The sequence below is a fragment of the Salvelinus namaycush genome, chromosome 5 (assembly GCF_016432855.1).
Source record: "Salvelinus namaycush isolate Seneca chromosome 5, SaNama_1.0, whole genome shotgun sequence".
Taxonomy (NCBI): Eukaryota; Metazoa; Chordata; class Actinopteri; order Salmoniformes; family Salmonidae; genus Salvelinus; species Salvelinus namaycush.
The window spans coordinates 58,826,127-58,840,456 of record NC_052311.1 but is presented as its reverse complement, the minus strand read 5'-3'; the positions used below and the strand labels follow the sequence as shown (position 1 = coordinate 58,840,456).

The 14,330-nt window shown below is 41.6% G+C and overlaps 1 protein-coding gene across 2 annotated transcripts in view; it reads left to right on the top strand.

Moving 5' to 3' along the window:
• Window positions 1-2,329: 2,329 nt before the first annotated feature.
• LOC120048543 (potassium-transporting ATPase alpha chain 1) overlaps window positions 2,330-14,330 on the top strand; it is a 30,483-nt gene continuing 18,482 nt past the window's right edge. For both annotated transcript variants that reach the window (XM_038994610.1, XM_038994609.1), the window contains exons 1-2: window positions 2,330-2,404; window positions 6,448-6,614. The gene's annotated coding sequence lies outside the window, so the exon portion shown is untranslated. The remainder of the gene's footprint in view (window positions 2,405-6,447; window positions 6,615-14,330) is intronic.

Sequence of the window (14,330 nt, the reverse complement as noted above, 5' to 3'; positions counted from 1 at the left end):
CAAACAAAAAAGTGTTAAATAAATCAAAATATATTTTTGAGATTCTTCAAAGTAGCCATCCTTTGCCTTGATGACAGCTTTGTACACTCTTGGCATTCTCTCAACCAGCTTCATGAGGCAGTCACCTGGAATGCTTTTCCAACAGTCTTAAAGGAGTTAACATATGCTGGTCACTTGTTGGCTGCTTTTCCTTCACTGCGGTCCAACTCATCCCAAACCATCTCAATTAGGTTGAGGTTGTGTGATTGTGGAGGCAAGGTGATCTGAAGCAGCACTCCATCATTCTCCTTCTTGGTCAAATAGCCCTTACACAGCCTGGAGGTGTGTTTTGGGTCATTGTTCTGTCAAAAAACAAATAATAGTCCCTCTAAGCGCAAACCAGATAGAATGGTGTATCGCTGCAGAATGCTGTGGTAGCCATGCTGGCTAAGTGTGCCTTGAATTCTAAATAAATCGCAGACAGTGGCACCACCAAAGCAGCCCCACACCATCACACCTCCTCCTCCATGCTTCATGGTGGGAACCACACATGCGGAGATCATCCGTTCACCTACTCGATATCTCACAAAGACACGGCGGAACCCAAAATCTCAAATTTGGACTCATCAGACCAAAGGACAGATTTTGACCGGTCTAATGTCCATTGCTCGTGTTTATTGGCCCAAGCAAGTCTTTTCTTCTCATTGGTGTTCTTTACTAGTGGTTTCTCTGCAGCAATTTGACCATGAAGGTCTGATTCACGCAGTCTCTGAACAGATGTTGAGATGTGTCTGTTACTTGAATTCTGTGAAGCATTTATTTAGGCTGCAGTCTGAGGTGTAGTTAACTCTGATGAATTTATCTTCTGCAGCAGAGGTAACTCTGGGTCTTCCTTTCCTGTGACGGTCCACATGTTTTACATATAATTAAAGATACACTTGTTCTTAATTAAAGATTTAAAAAAAAACTTTACGTAAAAAGCACACCATGCAATAATCTGAGACGGCGCTCAGATTTAACAACATTTCTCCGCCATGTTGGAGTAAACAGAAATACGAAATTACATCATAAATATTCCCTTACCTTTGATTATCTTCAGCAGAATGCAGTGCCAGGAATCCTAGTTCCACAATAAATCGTTGTTTTTTTCCATAATGTCCATTACTTATGTCCAATTAGCTAATTTTGCTAGCATGTGTAGTACACATGTCCAAATGCTCGCGCAGATGCAGGCAAACGTCGGACGAAAACTTCGAAAAGTTATATTACAAGTCGAATAAACTGGTCAAACTTAGTAGAGAATCAATCTTCAGGATGTTGTTATCATATATATCCAATAACATTCCAACCGGAGCATTCTTTTCAGTCTCTATAAGTAATGGAACGCATGACGACATCATGAAGAAAGTGCGTGACCAAGAACTGGCACTCTGCCAGACCACTGACTCAAACACCTCCCATCCGGTCCCACAACACAGAATAAGCTTCATTCCACGTTCTATTGACTGTTGACATCTAGTGGAAGGCGTAGGAAGTGCAAACAGATCCATATATTACAGGGAATTGAATAGGTGATGACTTTAACATCGACCACTCTCAGAATTCTCACTTCCTGTTTGGCTTTTTTCTCAGGTTTCTGCCTGCCATATGAGTTCTGTTATACTCACAGACATCATTCAAACAGTTTTAGAAACTTCAGAGTGTTTCCTATCCAATAGTAATAATAATATGCATATATTAGCATCTGGGACAGAGTAGGAGGCAGTTCACTATGGGCACGCAATTCATCCAAAGTGAAAATGCTGCCCCCTATATCAAGGAAGTTAAGAACAAATGCTTATTTACAATGACAATCTACCAAAAGGCAAACGCCTCCTGCGGGGACAGGGGCCTGGGATATACAGTGGGGAGAACAAGTATTTGATACACTGCCGATTTTGCAGGTTTTCCTACTTACAAAGCATGTAGAGGTCTGTAATTTTTATCATAGGTACACTTCAACTGTGAGAGACGGAATCTAAAACAAAAATCCAGAAAATCACATTGTATGATTTTTAAGTAATTAATTTGCATTTTATTGCATGACATAAGTATTTGATAAATCAGAAAAGCAGAACTTAATATTTGGTACGGAAACCTTTGTTTGCAATTACAGAGATCATACGTTTCCTGTAGTTCTTGACCAGGTTTGCACACACTGCAGCAGGGATTTGGAGTCAAACATGTTGTTTCAATGTGTTTGGTACCATTCCATTGATTCCATTTCAGCCATTACAACGTGCCTGTCCTCCTGTAGCTCCTCCCACCAGCCTCCTTTGAGGTACATCTATGTTTTTTTTTACATTCCTCCCACTAATCATTTTCTGCTGTGTATGTGAAAGCCTTGCCAAACCTAGGCAAGAATGGGACTGTGGCAGAGGGTGAAGTAAGTTCTTAAAATATGTAAAAATGTAAAATATTTTTCATGGTTGTTGGCTGAAAGTTATTCTTGACATTTTGACTCTTCAACCCCGGACTGTCTTGTCTCATTACGCACACCTGGTTCCTATTCCCCCTGATTAGCCTGTTTATAACTGTGCCCTCTGTTCCCCATTGTCCTTGTCGATTATTGCTCCATGTCCGTTGGTCTTGTGAGTAGCTGTGCTCTGTGATATTGGCTTTCATGCTACGTTTACTGTACATTGTATTACGGTTTACATATGGTGCACTTGTTGTTACGGGTCTAGTCCCATGTATTGTTATTACGGGTCTCGTCCCGTGTATTTATTAGAGGTTTACTCTACGCTCTTTGGTTTGAGTTACAGCCCTGTGTGATATATATATACATACAGTTGAAATCGGAAGTTTACATGCACTTAGTTTGGAGTCATTAAAAATCGTTTTTCAACCACTCCACAAATTTCTTGTTAACAAACTACAGTTTTGGCAAGTCGGTTGGGAAATCTATTTTGTGCTTGACACAAGTAATATTTCCAACAATTGTTTACAGACAGATTATTTCACTTATAATTCATTGTATCACAATTCCAGTGGGTCAGAAAGTTTACATACTTTAAGTTGACTGTGCCTTTAAACAGCTTGGAAAATTCCAGAAAATTGTCATGTCTTTAGAAGCTTCTGATAGGCTAATTTACATAATTTGAGTCAATTGGAGGTGTACCTGTGGTTGTATTTCAAGGCCTACCTTCAAACTCAGTGCTTCTCTGCTTGAGATCATGGGAAAATCAAAAGAAATCAGCCAAGACTTCAGAAAAATAATTGTAGACCTCCACAAGTCTGGTTCATCCTTGGGAGCAATTTCCAAACGCCCGAAGGTACCATGTTCATCTGTACAAACAATAGTACACAAGTATAAACACCATGGGACCATGCAGCCGTCATACCGCTCAGGAGACGCTGTCTCCTAGAGATGAACGTACTGTGATGCGAAAAGTTCAAATCTTTTTTGAGGACACAGGTACAAAAGTATCTATATCCACAGTAAAACGAGTCCTATATCGACATAACCTGAAAGGCCGCTCAGCAAGGAAGAAGCCACTGCTCCAAAACCGCCATAAAAAAGCCAGACTACGGTTTGCAACTGCACATGGGTACAAGGATTGTACTTTTTGGAGAAATGTCCTCTGGTCTGATGAAAGGAAAATAGAACTGTTTGGCCATAATGACCATCGTTATGTTTGGAGAAAACAGGGGGAGGCTTGCAAGCCGAAGAACACCACCCCATCCGTGATGCACGGGGGTGGCAGCATCATGTTGTGGGGGTGCTTCACAAAATAGATGGCATCACGAGGAAGGAAAATTCTGTGGATATGTTGAAGCAACATCTCAAGACATCAGTCAGGAAGGTAAAGCTTGGTCGCAAATGGGTCTTCCAAATCAAGCATACTTCCAAAGTTGTGGCAAAAATGGCTTAAGGACAACAAAGTCAAGGTATTGGAGTGGAAATCACAAAGCCCTGACCTCAATCCTATAGAAAATTTGTGGGCAGAACGGATAAAGCGTGTGCGAGCAAGGAGGCCTACAAACCTGACTTAGTTACACCAACTCTGTCAGGAGGAATGGACCAAAAGTCACCCAACTTACTGTGGGAAGCTTGTGGAAGGCTACCCAAAACGTTTGACCCAAGTTAAATCATTTAAATGCAATGCTACCAAATACTAATTGAGTGTATGTAAACTTCTGACCCACTGAAAATGTGATGAAAGAAATAAAAGCTGAAATAAATCATTCTCTCTACTAATATTCTGACATTTCACAATCTTAAAATAGTGGTGATCCTAACTGACCTAAGACAGGGAATTTTTACTACTCATTTTTACTTAAATGTCAGGAATTGTGAAACTGAGTTTAAATGTATTTGGCTAAGGTGTATGTAAACTTCCGACTGTTTTGGGCTTCGTCCCCGTCAATGTCATGATGTACGCTATTTTTGTGAATCAGTATACAACGTAACAGCTACTGTCGTTTCAATTTACAATGAATCTTGCATTTATTGGATGATAATTCTATGGCCAATCTGTGTCATTAATTTGACTCTTCAAATGATTTAGATTATGAAAGTTATTGATTGCACATAGGGTAGTACTTCCATGACATTATTAAGAAGCCACTAAACCCCACCATCTTTACCACAGGTCTTTGCCATGATGTTTGGAAATGTAGGAATACAGTATAATTTTTTCTTTATGCCTTTATCTGCGATGTATAAATCCCCACATACAGTGGGGCAAAAGTATTTAGTCAGCCACCAATTGTGCAAGTTCTCCCAATTAAAAAGATGAGAGAGGCCTGTAATTTTCATCATAGGTACACTTCAACTATGACAGACAAAATGAGAAAAAAAATCCAGAAAATCACATTGTAGGATTTTTAATGAATTTATTTGCAAATTATGGTGGAAAATAAGTATTTGGTCAATAACAAAAGTTTATCTCAATACTTTGTTATATACCCTTTGTTGGCAATGACAGAGGTCAAACGTTTTCTGTAAGTCTTCACAAGGTTTTCACACACTGTTGCTGGTATTTTGGCCCATTCCTCCATGCAGATCTCCTCTAGAGCAGTGATGTTTTGGGGCTGTTGCTGGGCAACACAGACTTTCAACTCCCTCCAAAGATTTTCTATGGGGTTGAGATCTGGAGACTGGCTAGGCCACTCCAGGACCTTGAAATGCTTCTTACGAAGCCACTCCTTCGTTGCCCGGGCGGTGTGTTTGGGATCATTGTCATGCTGAAAGACCCAGCCACGTTTCATCTTCAATGCCCTTGCTGATGGTAGGCTTTGTTACTTTGGTCACAGCTCTCTGCAGGTCATTCACTAGGTCCCCCCGTGTGGTTCTTGGATTTTTGCTCACCGTTCTTGTGATCATTTTGACCCCACGGGGTGAGATCTTGCGTGGAGCCCCAGATCGAGGGAAATTATCAGTGGTCTTGTATGTCTTCCATATCCTAATAATTGCTCCCACAGTTGATTTCTTCAAACCAAGCTGCTTACCTATTGCAGATTCAGTCTTCCCAGCCTGGTGCAGGTCTACAATTTTGTTTCTGGTGTCCTTTGACAGCTCTTTGGTCTTCGCCATAGTGGAGTTTGGAGTGTGACTGTTTGAGGTTGTGGACAGGTGTCTTTTATGCTGATAACAAGTTCAAACAGGTGCCATTAATACAGGTAACGAGTGGAGGACAGAGGAGCCTCTTAAAGAAGAAGTTACAGGTCTGTGAGAGCCAGAAATCTTGCTTGTTTGTAGGTGACCAAATACTTATTTTCCACCATAATTTGCAAATAAATTCATTAAAAATCCTACAATGTGATTTTCTGGATTTTTTTTTTTCTCATTTTGTCTGTCATAGTTGAAGTGTACCTATGATGAAAATTACAGGCCTCTCTCATCTTTTTAAGTGGGAGAACTTGCACAATTGGTGGCTGACTAAATACTTTTTTGCCCCACTGTAAACTGTAGGTGGACCAGCTCTAAATTCTTCCCTTACTGGAGGTTACTTGTAATTTGATATTTTGAAGTAGTCTATTAGCCTTCATTGTTGTTTTGTTCATTTCAAGGACACTAGTTTAGGTCAAGACTCTTCAGCCAGTGTATGTATAGCCTACTGATGTTTTTTATTCAACATTTTATTTCACCTTTATTTAATCAGGTAGGCCAGTTGAACAAGTTCTCATTTACAACTGCGACCTGGCCAAGGTAAAGCAAAGCAGTGTAACATGAGAGACTGAAAATATGGCTGATATAATAACACATTAGCCGTTTGACTCATCTATTAGAACCAACATACTCATGTTATTTCTTTGCAGGTACCTGCCAGTGTATTCTCTTAACCATCTTTTACCGATTACATTTTAGAGTGGACCAGATTTTTATAGAGTGGCTTGACATTTAGCTCTTAGTATTTGGTTTTATGTTCCATTGCAGTTTGCATGATCAAAGTCTTTACATCCTCTGCCTGTCTGTTATTTCAGATGCACCTGTGCAAACAAATGTGATGGGAAATCCACAACACAGTTGACAGTTGGCTTTGTGGGAGCATTGTGACCTACATCTTCTGTTTGCACACAGGATATTCTGAGAGCGGTGTGGTTAGAACTACTAAAACAACGAACTTGTCCTCATAAATCAGTAAAGGAAGGTGAGATTGCACGTATTTGAGTAATGAGCATGCACGTATGGTTCCTTTGTGAATTAATTAACAACATTCTCCACATGCTTGATTCCTCTTCCTCCCCACAGTTCAATGTATGGCCACTATTTTCTTTCCTATGTGTTAGTATGGTGCGGTATTGGTATTGAACAGTTAATCTCATTAGAATGTAAACATATCTGAGAGCGAGTCACTTTTGAGATTCAGTCGCCACAGGTTTCTTGCTGGCGCCACACCTGTTGATAATGGGATATGGAGAAGGGTGAGCCGGTCAAGGATCGATTCAGACAAGGTGGTAAATTGTATGACAAGCGACAGTTTAATTTAAGAGTAAAGATATCTGGTACAAGCGTATACGGACTCGTTCCTTTAGCTCATAGAGAACCTCCAGAAAAAGCCCAGATAACAAAGTGCATAGACATTTTATACAGCACAGAAAGTAGGTTGAGTCTGGAAGTTCTGGTCCTCTGGTTGGTTCTGGACAGGTTGTTGTCTTCTCAGATTGGTCCTGATGAGCTGGGCGTCATCCTTCTGAGTCTTGTAGCAAAAGTTCTTTGTTACCAAATGTTCAGCTAAGCAGGAGATTTTGTGTGTGCGTAGTCAGCCCTCTGTCCTTGGGTATGTGTGTGTGTGTCTTATTATCTCGTGAAATGCGGACCCAAGCACCCTTTTCTTATCAGTGTTTATGAAAGGTTTACGTCAGCCCTCTGTCCTTGGGTGTGTGTGTGGGTCTCTGTATCTGTTTATGAGTTTGTGAGAAACCCTGTTTTGAAAGAAGTTAGTTATAACAATGTAATAGCAATATGCTTGTGTTATTTTAAATGGTATTTATTACACACCTCATTATGCATAAAGAAGTCTCATTACCATACTGACGTGGATACAAAGTAGGGGGGAGTGGGGTAAGTTGAGCAAAAGGGATCATTTGAGCCACCCTTTTTCTCAGATACCATACACAAAATGAATCATTTGACTAAATATTTAGGATGAGGCCATCATTTCATAGAGTCTATGAAGGAAGAAAACCACACGGAAAAAATTGTAAGCAATTTAGGTTAAAACATTTTACGGATTTTCACCAAGTCAAATGAATATATTGTGTGAGGTTTCATGTTGCTTGTATCTAAACCAAAGCAAATAATTGTATGATTATTACATACACCAGTTGGTGTCTCTAAGTTTCCTTGTAGCTGTGTGCCTTGGTTGAGCCAATGGCAATTGAGCAAATTAAAGTGTTTTTTCCCCCAGGCGTAATGCAAGGCATTATCGCTGGGATGCAAGGTAACAACAGGGCCTAGCCTATGTTACAAGTGTTAAACAAAAGTACAACGTGTTTGTTTTGTGTTATGCCTGTGTTAAAAGATGCTTAATATTGATTAAAAAACAAAAAGTGATTGTGATTGAGAAATATAGATAGACATGGTTTAAAAAGGTAGTGGTAATATTTAATTCAATACATAAATGTGTAGATTGCTTAACATACCCTGTCCCACGGCTCAACTTACCCCATACCTGGGCTAACTTTTGCCAAGAGACTACTTTTTTGGGGACAAGCTATATTTACATGAATTCTGATCATTTCCAGGGATACACAACATCCTGAAGTATATGTAGATATCTTTGTTACAAAGAATACTATATTTCACTTGATGGAGTGATGCTGAATGTAAAAAAATGGCTTACCCCACTCTCCCCTACAAATGCTACCTCTGCAATTCTTGAACCTCATGAAACCAAAATAGCAATATCCTGTTTTTATGTTATAATCCTTCCATGTAGGCTGATAACGTTTGTTTTATTACGATTGAACAGAGTTTACCCTGTTTATATTTCCCTATCGATGAGCTTTTTGAAAATCAATGGGTGAGAAACATAAGTGATTATCAGCAGTTTGAATAAGGATGTCCAGAGAATTTATGAAAAGTTTACGATAAGTAACACTGGTCCTTTCTCTTCATTTAAGATGAACCATCTGTGTTATAACACTGACATGTTTATTGCACAGACAGGTTATAAATGGCTGCTTATTGTACTTGAAGCAGTGTGACAGCATGCAGGTTTCGCAATCTCGTTAATGGTCCTCTAAATGTTTCCTCTGAGTGGCTAGCAGGAAATGCAGTATTTGACTACTTCAACACAGTATAATGTAATCAACCAGTTACTGTAAGCAGACACCCCACTTTCACAGAGAATGACAATTAAAAGCAATACTTGTAAAACAAGTAGTTTAGGATGTTTGTTTGACTAGCATAGATTTAACTTACCAGAAATTACATTTTATATTGTAGGCCTACTGAAAATCCCTCAACTTGTTAACCCAGGTTAGGGGTTCTCAAATACTATTTGTGAAAGTCCTGTTACACAAATTTGATAGGTGACAAAGGTCCGGATGGATATTGTTATTTATCAGTGACTCAAACGTTACAACAAAATCAAGACTAAGTTGAAAGCCCAACTGAGTTCCTTAATTATTATGATTCAATTTTTTTCAGGACCCACGGTCCGTATTGACCCCGTTCTGGTCCGCCTATGGAGTATGCCTGGAAAATACAGAAGGAAATTCATATCTAAAACTAGAAGTTATATTACAGATATATGGATTATCTCTTGAAAATAACGTACTGCTTGAGAAATCTGTGCTCTACGAACTGAACCAAAAAAGAGAACAAACTTAACGCTAGAAAACAAACACAGCGTCAACGCCAGTAAGTCTGCTCACCCACATGTAGTCTATTTACACACAAAGCCACACAGTGTCAACGCCAGTAAGTCTGCTCACCCACATGTAGTCTATTTACACACAAAGCCACACAGTGTCAATGCTAGTAAGTCTGCTCACCCACATGTAGTCTATTTACACACAAAGCCACACAGTGTCAACACCAGTAAGTCTGCTCACCCACATGTAGTCTATTTACACACAAAGCCACACAGTGTCAACGCCAGTAAGTCTGCTCACCCACATGTAGTCTATTTACACACAAAGCCACACAGCGTCAAGGCCAGTAAGTCTGCTCACCCACATGTAGTCTATTTACACACAAAGCCACACAGTGTCAACGCCAGTAAGTCTGCTCACCCACATGTAGTCTATTTACACACAAAGCCACACAGTGTCAACGCCAGTAAGTCTGCTCACCCACATGTAGTCTATTTACACACAAAGCCAAACAGCGTCAATGCCAGTAAGTCTGCTCACCCACATGTAGTCTATTTACACACAAAGCCACACAGTGTCAACACCAGTAAGTCTGCTCACCCACATGTAGTCTATTTACACACAAAGCCACACAGTGTCAACGCCAGTAAGTCTGCTCACCCACATGTAGTCTATTTACACACAAAGCCACACAGCGTCAACGCCAGTAAGTCTGCTCACCCACATGTAGTCTATTTACACACAAAGCCACACAGTGTCAACGCCAGTAAGTCTGCTCACCCACATGTAGTCTATTTACACACAAAGCCACACAGTGTCAACGCCAGTAAGTCTGCTCACCCACATGTAGTCTATTTACACACAAAGCCACACAGCGTCAATGCCAGTAAGTCTGCTCACCCACATGTAGTCTATTTACACACAAAGCCACACAGTGTCAACGCCAGTAAGTCTGCTCACCCACATGTAGTCTATTTACACACAAAGCCACACAGTGTCAACGCCAGTAAGTCTGCTCACCCACATGTAGTCTATTTACACACAAAGCTACACAGCGTCAACGCCAGTAAGTCTGCTCACCCACATGTAGTCTATTTACACACAAAGCCACACAGTGTCAAAGCCAGTAAGTCTGCTCACCCACATGTAGTCTATTTACACACAAAGCCACACAGTGTCAACGCCAGTAAGTCTGCTCACCCACATGTAGTCTATTTACACACAAAGCCACACAGTGTCAACGCCAGTAAGTCTGCTCAACCACATGTAGTCTATTTACACACAAAGCCACACAGTGTCAACTCCAGTAAGTCTGCTCAACCACATGTAGTCTATTTACACACAAAGCCACACAGTGTCAACACCAGTAAGTCTGCTCACCCACATGTAGTCTATTTACACACAAAGCCACACAGCGTCAACGCCAGTAAGTCTGCTCACCCACATGTAGTCTATTTACACACAAAGCCACACAGTGTCAACGCCAGTAAGTCTGCTCACCCACATGTAGTCTATTTACACACAAAGCCACACAGCGTCAAGGCCAGTAAGTCTGCTCACCCACATGTAGTCTATTTACACACAAAGCCACACAGTGTCAACGCCAGTAAGTCTGCTCACCCACATGTAGTCTATTTACACACAAAGCCACACAGTGTCAACGCCAGTAAGTCTGCTCACCCACATGTAGTCTATTTACACACAAAGCCAAACAGCGTCAATGCCAGTAAGTCTGCTCACCCACATGTAGTCTATTTACACACAAAGCCACACAGTGTCAACACCAGTAAGTCTGCTCACCCACATGTAGTCTATTTACACACAAAGCCACACAGTGTCAACGCCAGTAAGTCTGCTCACCCACATGTAGTCTATTTACACACAAAGCCACACAGCGTCAACGCCAGTAAGTCTGCTCACCCACATGTAGTCTATTTACACACAAAGCCACACAGTGTCAACGCCAGTAAGTCTGCTCACCCACATGTAGTCTATTTACACACAAAGCCACACAGCGTCAATGCCAGTAAGTCTGCTCACCCACATGTAGTCTATTTACACACAAAGCCACACAGTGTCAACGCCAGTAAGTCTGCTCACCCACATGTAGTCTATTTACACACAAAGCCACACAGTGTCAACGCCAGTAAGTCTGCTCACCCACATGTAGTCTATTTACACACAAAGCCACACAGCGTCAATGCCAGTAAGTCTGCTCACCCACATGTAGTCTATTTACACACAAAGCCACACAGTGTCAACGCCAGTAAGTCTACTCACCCACATGTAGTCTATTTACACACAAAGCCACACAGTGTCAACGCCAGTAAGTCTGCTCACCCACATGTAGTCTATTTACACACAAAGCCACACAGCGTCAACGCCAGTAAGTCTGCTCACCCACATGTAGTCTATTTACACACAAAGCCACACAGCGTCAATGCCAGTAAGTCTGCTCACCCACATGTAGTCTATTTACACACAAAGCCACACAGTGTCAACGCCAGTAAGTCTGCTCACCCACATGTAGTCTATTTACACACAAAGCCACACAGTGTCAACGCCAGTAAGTCTGCTCACCCACATGTAGTCTATTTACACACAAAGCCACACAGTGTCAACGCCAGTAAGTCTGCTCAACCACATGTAGTCTATTTACACACAAAGCCACACAGTGTCAACACCAGTAAGTCTGCTCACCCACATGTAGTCTATTTACACACAAAGCCACACAGCGTCAACGCCAGTAAGTCTGCTCACCCACATGTAGTCTATTTACACACAAAGCCACACAGTGTCAACGCCAGTAAGTCTGCTCACCCACATGTAGTCTATTTACACACAAAGCCACACAGCGTCAACGCCAGTAAGTCTGCTCAACCACATGTAGTCTATTTACACACAAAGCCACACAGTGTCAACACCAGTAAGTCTGCTCACCCACATGTAGTCTATTTACACACAAAGCCACACAGCGTCAACGCCAGTAAGTCTGCTCACCCACATGTAGTCTATTTACACACAAAGCCACACAGTGTCAACGCCAGTAAGTCTGCTCACCCACATGTAGTCTATTTACACACAAAGCCACACAGCGTCAATGCCAGTAAGTCTGCTCACCCACATGTAGTCTATTTACACACAAAGCCACACAGCGTCAACGCCAGTAAGTCTGCTCACCCACATGTAGTCTATTTACACACAAAGCCACACAGTGTCAACGCCAGTAAGTCTGCTCACCCACATGTAGTCTATTTACACACAAAGCCACACAGTGTCAACGCCAGTAAGTCTGCTCACCCACATGTAGTCTATTTACACACAAAGCCACACAGTGTCAAAGCCAGTAAGTCTGTTCACCCACATGTAGTCTATTTACACACAAAGCCACACAGCGTCAACGCCAGTAAGTCTGCTCACCCACATGTAGTCTATTTACACACAAAGCCACACAGTGTCAACACCAGTAAGTCTGCTCACCCACATGTAGTCTATTTACACACAAAGCCACACAGCGTCAATGCCAGTAAGTCTGCTCACCCACATGTAGTCTATTTACACACAAAGCCACACAGTGTCAACGCCAGTAAGTCTGCTCACCCACATGTAGTCTATTTACACACAAAGCCACACAGTGTCAACGCCAGTAAGTCTGCTCACCCACATGTAGTCTATTTACACACAAAGCCACACAGTGTCAACGCCAGTAAGTCTGCTCACCCACATGTAGTCTATTTACACACAAAGCCACACAGTGTCAACGCCAGTAAGTCTGCTCACCCACATGTAGTCTATTTACACACAAAGCCACACAGTGTCAACGCCAGTAAGTCTGCTCACCCACATGTAGTCTATTTACACACAAAGCCACACAGTGTCAACGCCAGTAAGTCTGCTCACCCACATGTAGTCTATTTACACACAAAGCCACACAGTGTCAACGCCAGTAAGTCTGCTCACCCACATGTAGTCTATTTACACACAAAGCCACACAGTGTCAACGCCAGTAAGTCTGCTCACCCACATGTAGTCTATTTACACACAAAGCCACACAGTGTCAACGCCAGTAAGTCTTGCTCAGGGGGTGCAATGCACCCACATGAAAGTCCATTGGCTTGCTTTGGATGGGGGTGTGTCCTGGTTTCTCAGTGTTGCCTTGCTGCCATCTTTTGGTTTGTGTAGACGACTGTATAGCTTAGCTTGCCAGGCTCATGTAGAAGACATATGGCTAGAAACAATACTCACTACAACAATACTAACTACAGTAACAGGGAGGAAAATAGTATTTGGGAGTAACGAATATTCCCCCCCCCCCCACGAATATGCTCTCCCTAACCTTATTGTTCTGTAGGAGACAGGAAGTGCAACTTGAGAAGTGGGAACAGGGCATGAGGTTAAAACAGCTTGTAGAGGTTAACTGAGGCTACTGTGTACTGTATGTGTGTCCACTCTTTTTCTCTCTCTCTCTCTTATTACTTCTCTCTTTCTCTCTCTCTCCCTCTTTCCATCTCTGTCTCGCTCTGTCTCTCTCAATTCAAAGGGCTTTATTGGCATGGAAAACATCTTTACAATGTCAAAGCAAGTGGAACGGATAAACAAAAGTGAAATAAACAATCAGAAATGACCAGTTAACATTACACTCACAAAAGCTTAAAAATAAGAGAAATTTCAAATGTTTTATGTCCAGTGTTGTAACAATGTGCATATAGTCTCTCTCTCTCTCTGTTAGTGATAACACAACCTCTGTGATCAGATAGCAGGACAAAGTGCCTGTTGGACTAACGAACTCAGGCCCAGGTCCTACTGTAAGTCTGTTTACCCACAGTAGGCTAAAGGAACCCTTGTAGGCCTGCATGGGAGGTGTCACCACCACCTTAGCCAGGATATTCTGACCACTTCACTTTGGGTTTGGACAACAACTGCTCACCTATTAGTGAAAAGCCTACATTTCACAGAACTAGTTTTTTAATGTGTTTGCATATTATGCATGGTATTTCGACATATTAAACTCGACCATCAATTCTGTATTGTCACAGGACCATTGT